This window comes from Mobula hypostoma, chromosome 12, assembly GCF_963921235.1.
Source record: "Mobula hypostoma chromosome 12, sMobHyp1.1, whole genome shotgun sequence".
NCBI classification, from domain to species: Eukaryota; Metazoa; Chordata; class Chondrichthyes; order Myliobatiformes; family Myliobatidae; genus Mobula; species Mobula hypostoma.
In genome coordinates this window covers 54,084,530-54,099,407 of record NC_086108.1, presented here as the reverse complement: position 1 = coordinate 54,099,407, position 14,878 = coordinate 54,084,530, and the positions used below count along the sequence as shown (strand labels likewise).

Here is a 14,878-nt window from a genome sequence, read left to right as displayed (position 1 = left end):
TGAGCAAAGAGAGCACTGGCCAGATAACAGTATAAATACAGTATGTATATAGTTGGCGATCATGAAAGTTGATAAATCTCAACTGACTTGAGAATGATTTACTTATTCCCGAATTTACATATTCCTGTGCCTCAGCCCCAGATTTTTCACCATCTAGATGAACAATATGGCCAAGAGAGCCACATATCGCATTTCCAAGTTTTCTAACGACACTAAACTACGTCTGTGGCCACTTCTGTGACTAATAAAGTAGCCAATGAGTGTATGATCATGGTCTCCTGCTGCTGTAGCCCGTCCACTTCAAGGTTTGATGTCTTGTGCAGTCAGAGATGCTTTTCTGCACACCACTGTTTCTAATACATGGTTATCTGATGTACTGTCACCTTCCCGTCAGCTTGAACTAGTCTGACCATTCTCCTCTGACCTCTCTTGTTAACAAGGTGTTTTTTCCCCAACAGTACTGTTGGTCACTGGGTGTTTTATTGTTTTTTTGCACCATTCTCTGTAAACTCTAGAGACTGTTGTGCGTGAAAATCTCAGGAGATCAGCAGTTTCTGAGCTACTCAAACCACCCTGTCTGGCACCAACAATCATTCCATGGTCAAAGTCGCTTATATCATATTTCTTCCCCATTCTGATGTTTAGTCCGAAGACCTGAACCTCTTGAACATATCTGCACACTTTTATGCATTGAGTTGCCACCACAGGATTGGCTGAACAGATATTTGCATTTACAAACAGACGTACAGGTGTACTTAATAAAACGGCCACTGAGTATAGGTGTAACTACGAGTATAGAAAATTGTGAGTGCTTGCATACAAGCCCCTGAAGACAAACACACACTGTAGATACAGTATGTGATTGAGAGCAAATACAATGTTATCCTTTATTATGAGGATATTTGAATGCAGGAGAAGGAAAGTCTTCCTGCAATTGTACTGGAACATTGACTACTATTTGTAATTTTAGTCTCCACACAAGAAAGGATATATTAACCAAAGATTGTTATAGCTGGGGATGGTAATGGGAACAAACTCTCACTACCTATTAAATGCTCCCAATGGTCTGTGCCTCAAATAGCCTCTGACAACCAAATCCAGTTCCTGGAATTCATATGTGGCTTAGCTACTAAGCATGACAGAACTGTTTCTACTGACAGGAGAAGGGGCAAAGGTGGGTTACTGGTGCCTTAAAGCCAGTCACTACAGGCAGATGTGGCTCATTAGTCATGGTTGACAGCTCATCTAGGAGAAGCCGTCGTCGTCGTCGTGGCTATCCCTTGAGGTTGAGGATGATGGTGTTCGTTCCGACACACAGCGAAGACGCCTGTGCGTGTATTTGTTTAACGTGTACTTGATGCCGCACTACAAGAAGCACACAATACTTCACAAATCAACCAACTGATTCCAATGGCATGGAAACCATGACAACTGGAGCTCGGAGAAGCAAAGCTCTGATCTCAAACATCCACTGCCTTGCGGCTACACCCACTCATGGGGAAGGCTCGGGAATACACCCTGAGGGAAAAATCCAGAGCTGAAGTTGCTAAGGCAGTCCTACACTGAGGTCAATGTTGACTGGCAACTCCTGTGATGTTGCTGGTACCAAACTGTACCAGTCTCTGCTGTTCCTTGGGGATCATAAGATGCGTGGAGAGGAGGAGCTTGCTAAATTGGCAACAGCTTGCTCTCCATATCATACTGCCCGGGCTCGTGTATCTAGACAGTTAGAACACAATATCCATGGTTAACTCTGACCGACGGAGGCCCTCACAATGCAGAATTATTCACTAGACTTGGTTGAAGGAATGGTCAGTATGCTATACAAGGAGAGAATGAGTAGATTATGTCTACACACTTAGAGTTGAGAAAAATGATATAAAACCACATTAAAACTTTTAAAAATTGTTAAAGGGCATTTGCAGGCTAGGCACAAGGAGAATATATCCCCAGGCTAGGTGTTCCTAAACCACGGGTTGTATGCTCAGAATAAAGGCTGGGCTGTTTACGACTGTTACTAAGAAAAGTCTCTAAACTCAGAAAGTGATCAGCTTCTGGAAGTGTCTACCCCGACACTGCTGTGGAGGCTCAGTCTCTGTGTTCATTCAGCAAATAGGCCAATAGGGTTCTGGATACTACGGAAAAGCAGGAATATGGGGATAGTGATAGAAGATGGAGCAGAGGCAGAAAAGGGTAGGCTCAAAGAGCCAGAAGATGCTCCAATATCCAGTGTTCTACACCATAACAACGTTGGTATGAAAAAAATAGTTTGGGTATAGTTGTTTTTCTGTAGAATAGCTGGGAGTAGAGAGATGGCATTAAACCAAGGAGCTACAGTGCCACAGATGTCAAGTGAAATAATTATTATACCACGCAAACACGAGGAAATCTGCAGATGCTGGAAATTCAAGCAACGCACACAAAATGCTGGTGAACACAGCAGGCCAGACAGCATCTATAAGAAGAAGCACAGTCAACGTTTTGGGCCGAGACCCTTTGTCAGGACTCACTGAAAGAACAGATAGTAAGAGATTTGAAAGTGGGAGGGGGAGATCTGAAATGATAGGAGAAGACAGGAGGGGGAGGGATGACGCTAAGAGCGGGAAAGTTGATTGGCAAAAGGAATACAAGGCTGGAGAAGGGAGAGGATCATGGGACAGGAAACCTAGGGAGAAAGAAAGGGGGAGGGGAGCTCCAGAGGAAGATGGAGAGCAGGCAAGGAGTTATTGTGAGAGGGACAGAGAGAGGATAACTAAATAAATAAGGGATGGGGTAAGAACGGGAGGAGGGGCATTAACGGAAGTTAGAGAAGTTAATGTTCATACCATCGGGTTGGAGGCTACCCAGACGGAATATAAGGTGTTGTTCCTCCAACCTGAGTGTGGCTTCATCTTGACAGTAGAGCAGGCTGTGGATAGACATTATCAGAATGGGAATGGGATGTGGAATTAAAATGTGTGGCCACTGGGAGATCCTGCTTTCTCTAGCAGACAGAGCATAGGTGTTCAGTGAAACGATCTCCCAGTCTGCGCCGGGTCTCGCCAATATTAGAAGGCCACATCGGGAGCACCGGACGCAGTATATCACCCCAGCCGACTCAGAGGTGAAGTGTCGCCTCACCTGGAAGGACTGTCTGGGGCCCTGAATGGTGGTGAGGGAGGAAGTGTAAGGGCATGTGTAGCACTTGTTCCGCTTACAAGGATAAGTGCCAGGAGGGAGATCTCTTACTATCTTTTCTTTCAGTTAGTCCTGACGAAGGGTGTCGGCCCAAAACGTTGACTGTGCTTCTTCCTATGGATGTTGTCTGGCCTGCTGCGTTCCACCAGCATTTTATGTGTATTAATTATTCCACAAGGCAATTACCTAAATAGTTGTATTACAAATACAGTCAATTCCGGTTAATTGGGCTATCAATTAAATGGAACAGTCATTGAGTTGGGACAACTCTTAAAGAAATAGACTAATCGAGAAAATATTGGGGATTCCTTTCAATTGTTTAGGATGCTATGCCGCTTAATTGGGACATAGTTCTGTTGCCAGACAATTTCTAATTAATGTCAGTCATGGGCACTTATGTGGCCATTTGACTATACACTGTGCTTAGAGTGAACTGTTTTTAAAATAGAGTAAATTATTGTGTTCATGTTCAAAAAGCAGTGATTTTTGTCACTGATAGTTAGCAAGAAATAATCAGCAAGACAACTCAGAACTGGTTTGCTCATTGTGGTTTCAAGCATTCAGGCATGGAGATGTCAGAAACAGCTTTTTGACATTTTGGAGTGAACAGTTTTTAAACAGCATCAGTTGCATGTGTTTGTGCTCTGTTATCCATTTGGGCTGGCAGATGACAATTCAAAAAGCAGTGATTTTTGATTATTTTGGGTTTTTAAGTTTGACTTTATGCAGGAAGGCAATGAGGCAGTCCACTCATGATGCTGTCTGAACTGAGTTCGTTCATTTACAATCAAAAGATTGCAGGCCTGAACTATTACCTCAATAACTATTAGGAACTGGTGAACGCAGCAGGCCAGGCAGCATCTCTAGGAAGAGGTACAGTCGATGTTTCGGGCCCAGACCTTTGGTCAGGATCTCAGCCCAAAACGTCAACTGTACCTCTTCCTAGAGATGCTGCCTGGCCTGCTGCATTCACCAGCAACTTTGATGTGTGTTGCTTGAATTTCCAGCATCTGCAGAATTCCTCGTGTTTGCACTATTAGGAACTAACAGTTTTATTATACTGTAGTAGTATTGGCAGTGTTCCATTCTTTCTGTATTTCTATTAAATAGTTTTTTTAAACACACTTTTATACTTTTTAACTATTTCCATGAAATTTCAACTCATTGGACCAGCCACTTAATTGGGGCAAATTGGTCCTGATGTGTCCCAATTATCCAGAATACACTATATTCCTAAGAATTTAGATTGGTTCCAGGAAATGTGCTGAAATAATCATCACATGAAGAACCAAGGATTTCACCCTGCCCTTCCCCAACTCCATCCCTCATCAAGGAAACAGTTCTCAAGGTCATGATATTGTTGTATCGTCAGATGTAACAACCGATTGTTGACCAAATAATGCTGCAGCTTGCTTTGATGAAATTACTTCTTTAGTTCAAAAAAAAACTAAAACACACAACACTTGCTTTTGTGGCCAAATGCTTCACAGCAAAATAGATGTTTGCAAATTCAGCACAGGATGTCTGCTGTTCTATATCCTTAAATAAATAAAACATACTTCCTAGTGACAAAACGGTTTCAATAGATGTTTATTATAAATTCCCATCCCCACACTTATAACATAAACTTAATATGTTGTTGTGTTCACAGCTTCTTAGCAGTAAAGGGACTGTAACTCCCAAAGGTTTGCATCTTCTACTTCCTCGGCTGGCACTCTTGTCCAAATAGCCCCAATCTCTAATACCACCTTATCTCAGTTTCCAGCATCCAGTGCTTCAGGACCTTATAAGCTGGTTATTTCCAACATTCTGAGCTTTGCTGTTCCTCCTTCTACCAGTGACTGAAAGGATACAAATAAACTGGCAGCAGTAGGGTCCTTAGGGCTTGCGATACAGGAGGCCCCTCAGCAAGTCCATAGTCAATGTGCTAAGGACATAAGGAAAAGCTAATCTTCTGGAATGGGCACAACTTGAGGCAACCCCAGAGGACAGCAAACACTTGACCACGCACATATCCACTTATTTAGATTAACTAGACCAGAGACTCCCAATTTCTTCTGCTGAGCCCCACTTTGGGAAGCTTCACTTTTATGCTCCTAACACTAACCTCAGATTCCTCCAAGTCCCCAAAAAGAATTTTTGGACTTAAGTACTGAAAATAATTCACTCTCATGAACCTTTAAAATCCAACCTTCATATTGCAGAGAAATCAAAATTACCACCCAAATCAACCTCCAGCATCATCATGCGTAGAAACTATGAGCATAGCTCAGTCAACCAGCACACAAACAGTCTCTATGCCCCATATCACTTTTCACCTTTAGTGTTCACTGAAAACCCAAAAATCACAATCTTCTTCCTGTCCATCCCCACTAGCTAAAGATCATATAAACATCTCCTTCCCAACCTTCTGAAAATATATTTGGCCAATATTCCCTGCAGAACTTCCTAACTGAGCTACTTGAACAACTACAGTATTCCAAGACTGACATCTGAGCATTATAAAGTGTTAAATACACACACATACACAAACCATAAATGCGTAGGTAGAGTGTTAAAATAAACACAGGTGAATTAAACATGATATATAGTTTGTTAAATAAATAGTGCATATGTAATATATACTGTATAAAATGCTGTATTACATATATTTAAAACCACACACACACACACATATATATATATATATACACATACACATAATAACCTTAGCATACACAAATGAATATATATACTTAGAGGCATGCAAACATATGTAAAGATATGCATACACTTGTAATTTACTCTGTTTAGAATAATTAAGCAAATGTATACTGTGGAGACATGTGGTTGGATGAAGTAGGGGGAAAAATCATGGATTGCTAGCTGGCTTGGAGAAAACTATGAGAAAAATTCATTTCTTACGCAAGAATTCTGTAATGTTGTAAAAACAGTTACATCATGGTAGGTTTGCAAAAAAGAATAAAGAGTCTTAAGGAAGTGAGTCTTTGAAACTGTAGACATTTATGAACTCCTAGAATATATGACAAGTCTGTGAAGGAACCAGGAAGAGTTGATAATCATCGGACACACTGAAGACAGCAAAATCAGTTCCAGATGTCAAATTAAATGAGAAGCATTTCATACTTGGCAGGAGAAAGCAAATGAAATCAAGAAGGCCTTAGTAACGAAGCCAAACTTTGTTCACTCTCCAAAGTTATGATCCATGGGGCGAGATGGTTATGTGAGACTTTAAGAGCGTAAGTCATTTGAGCAGAATTAGGCCATTTGGTCCATCAAGTTTGCACAGCCATTGGATAACAGCTGATATATTTTTCCTCTCATTCCAATTCTCCTTTCTTTTCCCCATAACTTTTGACCCCCAGACTGATGAAGAACCGACCAAGCTCTGTTTTAAATGTACACAATGACTTAGCCTCCTCAGCCACCTGGGGTGATGAATTCTACAAATTCACCACTTGTGGGGGGAGGCGAGGGAGGAACAGCATGGTGGGATAGCAGTTAGCGCAATAGCTTTACAGCCAGTGAGTACCGATCAGGGTTCGATTCCTGCCATTGTCTGTAAAGAGCTTATACGTCTTCCCCGTAACCATGCGGGTTCCCTCCCATGTTCCAATCATGTAGAGTTAAGATGGTCTTTAATCTTAAAGCTAATCTTTAATCTTTGGCAAAAAAAAAATTCCTCTGCACCTTCATTCCAAGGGCAGAGCCTTCTACTTTGAGGCTGTGCCCTCTGGTCCCAGACTCTCCCGCTATTGGAAACATCCTCTCCATGTCCACTCTATATTTGGTAGGTTTCAATTAGATCCCCTATGCCCACCCTCCCTTCCATTTTCCTAAACTTCAGTGAGTGTGGGCTCAGAGCCATCAAAAATGCTCTTCATACATTAACCCTTTCATTCCCTGACTCATTCTCATTAACTTCTTTTGGACCCTCTCAACATTCTTTCTTAGATATGGGGCCCAGAACTGCTCACGATACTCCAAATGTGCTCTTACCAAATGCCTTATAAAGTCTCTACATTACATCCTTGCTTTCATATTCTAATCCTCTGGAAATGAATGCTAACATTTAATTAGCCTTCCTTACTACTGACTCAACCTTTACGGAATCCTGCACTAGTACTCTCAATGCCCTTTTAAATTCTGATTCCTGAAATCACAAAACTATCACCTCACACATCACCCAAGTGAGCATCAGTGCGAGTCTCACCAGCGCACTCTTATTATCTGCTGGTGCAGCTCTCCCTCACAATCCTGAGTTTAATATTTCTTTTAATTTGGTTACTGTATGGGGGTCCTGCTCTGTTTTCTTCAATATCTATATTCATAGTCAGGGGTGGGGGGGAAGGAAGGGGAGGGCATCCTTTTTCAGTCAGGTTAGCATTAGAGGCTCTGCATTTGACTTCAGCAGCCATGCAGCATGGAGTGAAGTGAAATAAAAAATGACTCATCTTGGTTTAAGTGGTGATTTCTATTGGAAATCGACATGTGACAGACGATTGGAAAAGGATACGCTATTATGACCAGGGAATGAGGCCAGTGAGATCGCTGGGGAAGGCAAGAAAGGACGGTTATAAAAGAAATCTGCAGAGCAGCAAGGGAAACCAGGGTAGAAAAAAAGTGATGATAGAATGGAAACAAAACTGAAAATGCGGGAAACACCCAACAGAACAAGCAGTGTCCTTGGAAAAAATGACCCTTCAGAGGTGGAAAAGAGGGGGAAAGCAAATTATTAGGCCTTTAAGGAGGGTAGGCAAGGGCTACATAGCACAAAAGGAATCATTTCAATAGCATGAGATCATGGAGTAACACTGAGGTAATCTGGTTAATAGATTCATAAGGGCAGTTAGAGATAGAAAATGAAAATCCATCAAACCTGTGAGATGAGGGCAATTAGAAAGACAAAACAGAAACAAAGAAATGTAAATTATGTGAAACGCAGAGCTGTAGGGGATGTGGAGCAGGTCAGAGCATGCAAAAAGAGGGAAAAAAATCTGAATCAACTTCACAGATGGATGCCTGCAACAGAACTACTCAGTCCTGACATGGAGAAAATTGTGTTATTGGAAGCTTATTTAAAGTATTTATTTGGGGTAAGAGGGAACAGGTTAAAGGAGATGTGTGGGGCAAGCTTTGTGTTAAGAAATGTAGAGAGCAGTGGGTGTCTCGGAATGCACTGCCGAGGTGTCAGAGGCAGCAAATATGATAGAGGCACCTAAGAGGCTCTTGGATAGGAATATGAGGGTGCAGAGAATAGTGTGATATGGACAGTGTGCAGGCAGAGGGAATTAGTTTAGTTAACCATTTAATTACCAGTTTAATTAGCTTGGAACATATACAAAATCAATGAAAGACTGCACCCAACAAGTTGGACAAACAGCCAATGTGCAAAAGACAACAAACTATGCAACCAGAAACGAAAAAATAATAAATAAATATCAAGCACATAAGATGAAGAGTCCTTGGAAGTGGTTGTGGGAAGAGTTCACTGACGGGGTGAGTGAAGTTTTCCCGCTGGTTCATGAGTCTGATGGTTAAGGAGTAATAACTGTTCCTAAATCTGGTGGTGTGAGTCCAGAGGTTCCTGTATCTTCTCCCTGATGGCAGCACTAAGACGAGAGCATGGCCTGGATGGTGGGAGTCCATGATGATGGGTGATACTTTTCTGTGAAAGCGCTCCAACGTAGATGTGCTCAATGGTGGGGAAGGCTTTATATGTGATGGAATGGGCCATATCCAATACTTTTTGTAGGATTTTCCATTCAAGAGAATTGGTGTCTCCATACCAGGCTGTGATGCAACCTGTCAACTACACATCTATAGAAGGTTGACAAAGTTTTAGATTTCATGCTGAATCTTTGTAAATTTCTCAGGAAATAGAGGCGCTAATATGTTTTCTTCGTAATGGCACTTGTGAAGTACTCATCAGGGACATGTTGTTTGCAGACGATGCGGCACTGGCAACACACTCTGAAGAGCAACTGCAACGCCTCATGGACAACTTCTCAAGAGCCTGCCAGGACTTCAGCTTGACCATCAGCCTGAAGAAAACCAACGTGTTGGGCCAAGGCGTTGAGCACCCCCCCCCTTCCCCGCCATTACCATCAACAACTATGAGCTGGTGGTAGTTCACAAATTTACATACCTTGGCTCCACCATCATGGACAGCCTCTCCCTTGACCCCAAGATCAACAGACGGATCGGACGAGCAGCCTCAACATTCGCCAGGCTGACCAAGAGAGTCTGGGAGAAGAGAAAGCTGATGACGTACACCACAGTTGCAGTCTACAGGGCCTGCGTCCTCAGCACACTGCTTTACGGCAGCAAGACCTGGAGCCTCTACTACAGACAAGAGCGGCGTCTCAACGCCTTCCACCTGTGCAGCCTGAGACGCATCCTGGACATCACGTGGACTGATCGAGTCACCAACAATGAGGTCCTGGCCCACGCCCAGATACCCAGCCTCTTCACCCTGCTCCAACAACACCGTCTCCGCTGGCTGGGCCACGTACACCACATGTCAGACGGGAGGATCCCAAAAGACCTGCTGTACGGGGAACTGGCCTCCGGCAAGAGAACACAAGGGCGGTCCCATCTTCGTTTCAAAGACGTTTGCAAGAGAGACATAAAGTCACTGAAAATGAACATCGAGAGGTGGGAGGACATCGCAAGCGATCGCTCTCACTGAGGCTGGAACTACGCAGAGGTCTAAAAAGAGGAGAAGAGAAGCTGAGGCTTGCTGCTGAAGAAAAGCGCACTCGTCGGAAAAACAGCACCAAGACAACACTGGAGGACAGCGCCTTCAAGTGCAGTCGCTGCAGCCGAGACTGTCACTCCCGTGTGGGCCTCTACAGCCACAACAGACACTGCTCTAACACAACTGAAGCAAGACTTTCTAGGCGCAGATCCATGGTCTCGCGAGACTAATGGATGCCACCACTGCACTTGTGTGCACAAGCCCCTTGAAATAATAACACTCAGAAACTTTAAGTTGTTGACCCTCTCCATCTCTGACCCTCCGATAAGGACTGGCACATAGACCTTTGGTTTCCTCTTCCTGGTCAATAATCAGCTCCTTGGTCTTGCTGACATTGAGAGAGCGGTTGGCGTTAGTCATAGTCATACTTTATTGATCCTGGGGGAAATTGGTTTTCATTACAGTTGCACCATAAATAATTAAATAGTAATAAAACCATAAATAATTAAATAGTAATATGTAAATTATGCCAGGAAATAAGTCCAGGACCAGCCTATTGGCTCAGGGTGTCTGACCCTCCAAGGGAGGAGTTGTAAAGTTTGATGGCCACAGGCAGGAATGACTTCCTATGACGCTCTGTGTTGCATCTCGGTGGAATGAGTCTCTGGCTGAATGTACTCCTGTGCCCACCCAGTACATTATGTAGTGGATGGGAGACATTGTCCAAGATGGCATGCAACTTGGACGGCATCCTCTTTTCAGACACCACCATCAGAGAGTCCAGTTCCATCCCCACAACATCACTGGCCTTACGAATAAGTTTGTTGATTCTGTTGGTGTCTGCTACCCTCAGCCTGCAGCCCCAGCACACAACAGCAAACATGATCGCACTGGCCACCACAGACTCGTAGAACATCCTCAGCATCATCCGGCAGATGTTAAAGGACCTCAGTCTCCTCAGGAAGTAGAGACGGTTCTGACCCTTCTTGTAGACAGCCTCAGTGTTCTTTGACCAGTCCAGTTATGGTACCATTCAGCCAGCTTTTCAATCTCCTTCCTATATGCTGATTCATCACCACCTTTGATTTGGCCAAAGACAGTGGTGTCGTCACCAAACTTAAATATAGCATTGGATCTTCACTTAGCCTCACAGCCGTAAGTGTAAAGCGAGCAGAGCGGGGGGCTAAGCACACAGCCTTGTGGTGCACTTGTGCTGATAGAGATTGTGGAGGAGATGTTGCCAATCTGAACCGACTGGGGTCTGCAAGTGAGGAAATAAGAGGATCCAGTTGCACAAGCTGGCATTGAGGTCAAGATCTTGAAGCTATTAAACTGTGTGTTAGTTCTTTATATTTATCAACAGAGGAATTCACCCAGTGTATATTGCCTTTTTTTTTGACTGACTGTAAATGAACAAAATCAGAGCAGATAATGGACAGCCTTCAAACAATGCTTTCAATGATTGCATCTTCCAAGTCTTCATTTTCATTGTAACATTCAAAATGATTTTAGATACTTTCAAATTCTTCATAATCGTAATTTGCTGAAGTAGTGAAAATGGTTCCATTTTTACTCCTGGCCATTTCTGGCATCTCCAAGCCTGAATGCTTCAAACTACAGTGAGCAAAACTGTTCTAAATTGTCTTATTACTCACTTCTCACCAACTATCAGTGACAAAATGAACTGCTTTTTGAACACAAACATACGCAACTGAAGACATTTAAAAAATTTTCGCTCTAAGCACCATAGTGCTCGCGACTGACGTAAGATAGACACTGTTGCCAATTAAGTGGCATCATGTCCTAAGTAAGTGAAGGAATTCAGTTATTTTCCTGATTAGTTTTAGTCCTTTAAGAGTCGTCCCAAACTGCCCTGTTTAACTGATGGCTGAATTAACTGGAATCAATTGTATATTCAAAATCTCACTTCACTTTTCAGTTCAGTTCTGGGGTCTACCACACTCATTTACTTCGAGGAATTGACAAACTGAGCTATTAAACCTGAGGTTCCTAATCTAAATCATCTGTGATGTTATCAAATTAAAGAGAGCCAGAACAGATTCAAGTGAGACTCACTGGCAACACTCATCCAGGCTCTTAATAACCACTATTTCACCATTCTTTTAAAACAAATTAAGACTCCGTTGTAAAATACTCAATTCTTGCTCCCCTTGTTTTTCCCTAAGTAAAGCAGAACATTCTGGGGATATTCAGTAGGTCAAAAAGCATCTGTAGAGAGAGAAACAGTTCATATTTCAGATTGATGACCCTTTACCAAATGAACTCAATTGAACAGTCCATGGCCTGAAGTGGTAATACTGCTTCTCTCTCTCACCAGACCATTTTTATAACTTTGGCCACAATGTTGTTGGTTATTGGTCTCTGATAAGATTTTAATACTAAATAATATGCTGCTGTTCAGTAATCTCCAGATACCTTTCCCAACTTCTGAAGGACATGTCAGAAATTCCATAATTTCTTCACTTATTTCTTAAAGAATCCCCGGTTTGATCTTATCTGCGACCCAAGGTTTATCACTTTTAAGTTCATCATGCTGGTAGGAAAACAAGTAGTGTTACAACCTTTGTCTGCAGCAGCCTGTTTCCACTTACAGATCAAATAAGCCATGTGACCCCTTGACTTAAAGCAAATGCTCAGATGAACTCCAGCAATCTTTTCCAAAATCTTGAAATATCTCCAAATTTATTTCCATGTGGCCATAACTGAGTAAAATCAATTAAATTATTTAGCTTTTCTGATTCCATTTCTTAGAAGTGGCCTGCCACGAGATTTGCTGTAGGTTACTTTGAAAAAATATAAGCCTAAACATCACACCACAAACTCATCGGTGCTATCCAAGTCAATTTAGCTGATTAACCACATAATGTTCAGTCAATTCATTGCAAGGTTGCTCATCTTGCCCAGACATACATACAACATAAAGACAAGAGACCTCAGGTCTTAACCTGCAACCTCAAGGTAAGGCCAGTCGAACTCCATTAAAATGGTTTTATTTAATCCCCAGGTTGTAAATGAACAGGCAATTCATTTTCTCTCTGAAGATGTTTAAATAAGACAGCATGCTAAGCATCTTGAAGAAATTTAACAATGCTCATTCTAGATATGTTTGTTACGTGTACATCGAAACATACAGCAAAATGTGTCGCAAAATCAGTGAGTGTTGGGCTGGGTAGCCTGCGAGTGTTGCCTTGCTTCCTCCGCCAAGCATTGCGTGTCCTCAACTCAGAGCATGTCACACATTAGGAATGTGGGAGGAAACCAGAGCATCAAGAGGAAACACACACAGTCATGGGGAGAACATGCAAACTCCTTACAGACAGCAATGGGGACTGAACCCTGACCTGTGCCTGCTGTAAAGCAATGCTCTAACCACTATCAGAATAACTCTCAGTTCAAGAAGAAAGGTCACTAAAATCTAAGCTCAATTTGCTGTACTGATCAAGACATACAAGAACACCCTTCAAAACCTTCATCCACTGTAAACTTAAGCAATGCAATTAATGTAAAAACACAGTAGTCAGGGTCAGAGGACAGAATGTTCAGAGTTTAAAGTACACTACATTTATTTTCAAAGTATGTATCCTGCATATAACCTTGAGATTCGTCACCTTGCAGGCAGCCACAAAACATGATGGAACCCATTAAAATAACTGACAAAACAAAGACTGTCAAACACCCAATGTGTGAAAAAAGAGCGAATCATACAAACAATAAAATGTCAACAAATTACACACAGAACATGAACTACAGACTCCCTGAAAGTGAGTCTACAGCTGCAGAGTCAGCTCAGCACTGAGGTGAGGAAACTTTGGAGCAGTGAGCTGAACTCCAGTTCAAATTGCACAAATAGCAGGGAAAAAAAAGGTAAACAAAAGCACATGGAAGGTAAACTGCAGAGTCCCTGAAAGCAAGTCCACAGTCCACAGAAAGTGAGCCCGTTCAGTGCTGAGGCGACTGACTGAAGCCTGTTCAGGAGCATGATGGCCGCAAGGCAGCAACTGCACCCCAACTTGGGAGCATGGGATCTTAGGTTCCTGCAACTCCCGCCCAACAGCAGCAGCAAGACGTGTGGGAGACAGGTCAAATGCAGGCAGGGAGTGCTGAATACCTGCTCCTTCTCCGTCTTGAAGATTTTAATCAGCACGGAGTAATGGAGCTGACCACAGGTTCTTCTTCCACCATCGGGCCTCAACGCAGTGAACACATCCAGTGATAGCCACCCTGACAGTACCCGCACACCTGAAAATCTAGTATGCCAAATTGCCTAAGAACTGCAAAAGTGCCAAATTGTTTTGTTGCTTCAAAAGTCCATCCTTAAAAGGGCAATCACAGGCTGCAGACTGCAGCCATCGCAGTTCAGAAGTATATCTACTAGAGTATCTAGTAGTTTTGTGTGCTGTCTTCAAAACGCCGCCACTGATTGTTGGCACCATTTTGCCTCTGGTGTCTAGTGGCATCTTCTGCCACAATGAGGCCACTCTCATCAGAATGTGTCTGGCTCTGAGCAGTATTTGGTTAAGTCTTTGTACCTGTATTACAATTCCCCTTTGAGAGCCAAGACCATAAGACACAAGAACAGAATTAGGCCACTCAGCCCATCGAGTCTGCTCCACCATTCCAGCATGGCTGATTATTATCCCTCTCAATCCCATTCTCCTGCCTTCTCCCCGTAACCTTTGTCACCATGACTAACCAAGAATCTATCAACTTCTGCTTTAAGTATACCCAATGACTTGGCTCCAAAGCCATCCATGGCGATGAATTCCAGAGTCACCACCCACTGACTCAGGAAATTCCTTCTCATCTATTCTAAGTGGATATCGCTCAATTCTGAGGCTCCCTAGGCTCACTCACTACAGGAAACATCCTCTCCACATCCACAGAGCCTTGGATTAATGGTAGGGGTACATGGCATAAAGATGGTTGGGAATCCCTGATCTAGGCCTTTCAATATTCAATAGGTTTCAATGAGATTCCCCA

General features: G+C 42.8%; 1 protein-coding gene across 3 annotated transcripts in view; it reads right to left on the bottom strand.

Annotated features, from left to right (window-relative positions):
• The window catches only part of cachd1 (cache domain containing 1), a 189,978-nt gene that overhangs the window by 103,689 nt on the left and 71,411 nt on the right, over positions 1 to 14,878 (bottom strand). The window lies entirely within an intron of this gene.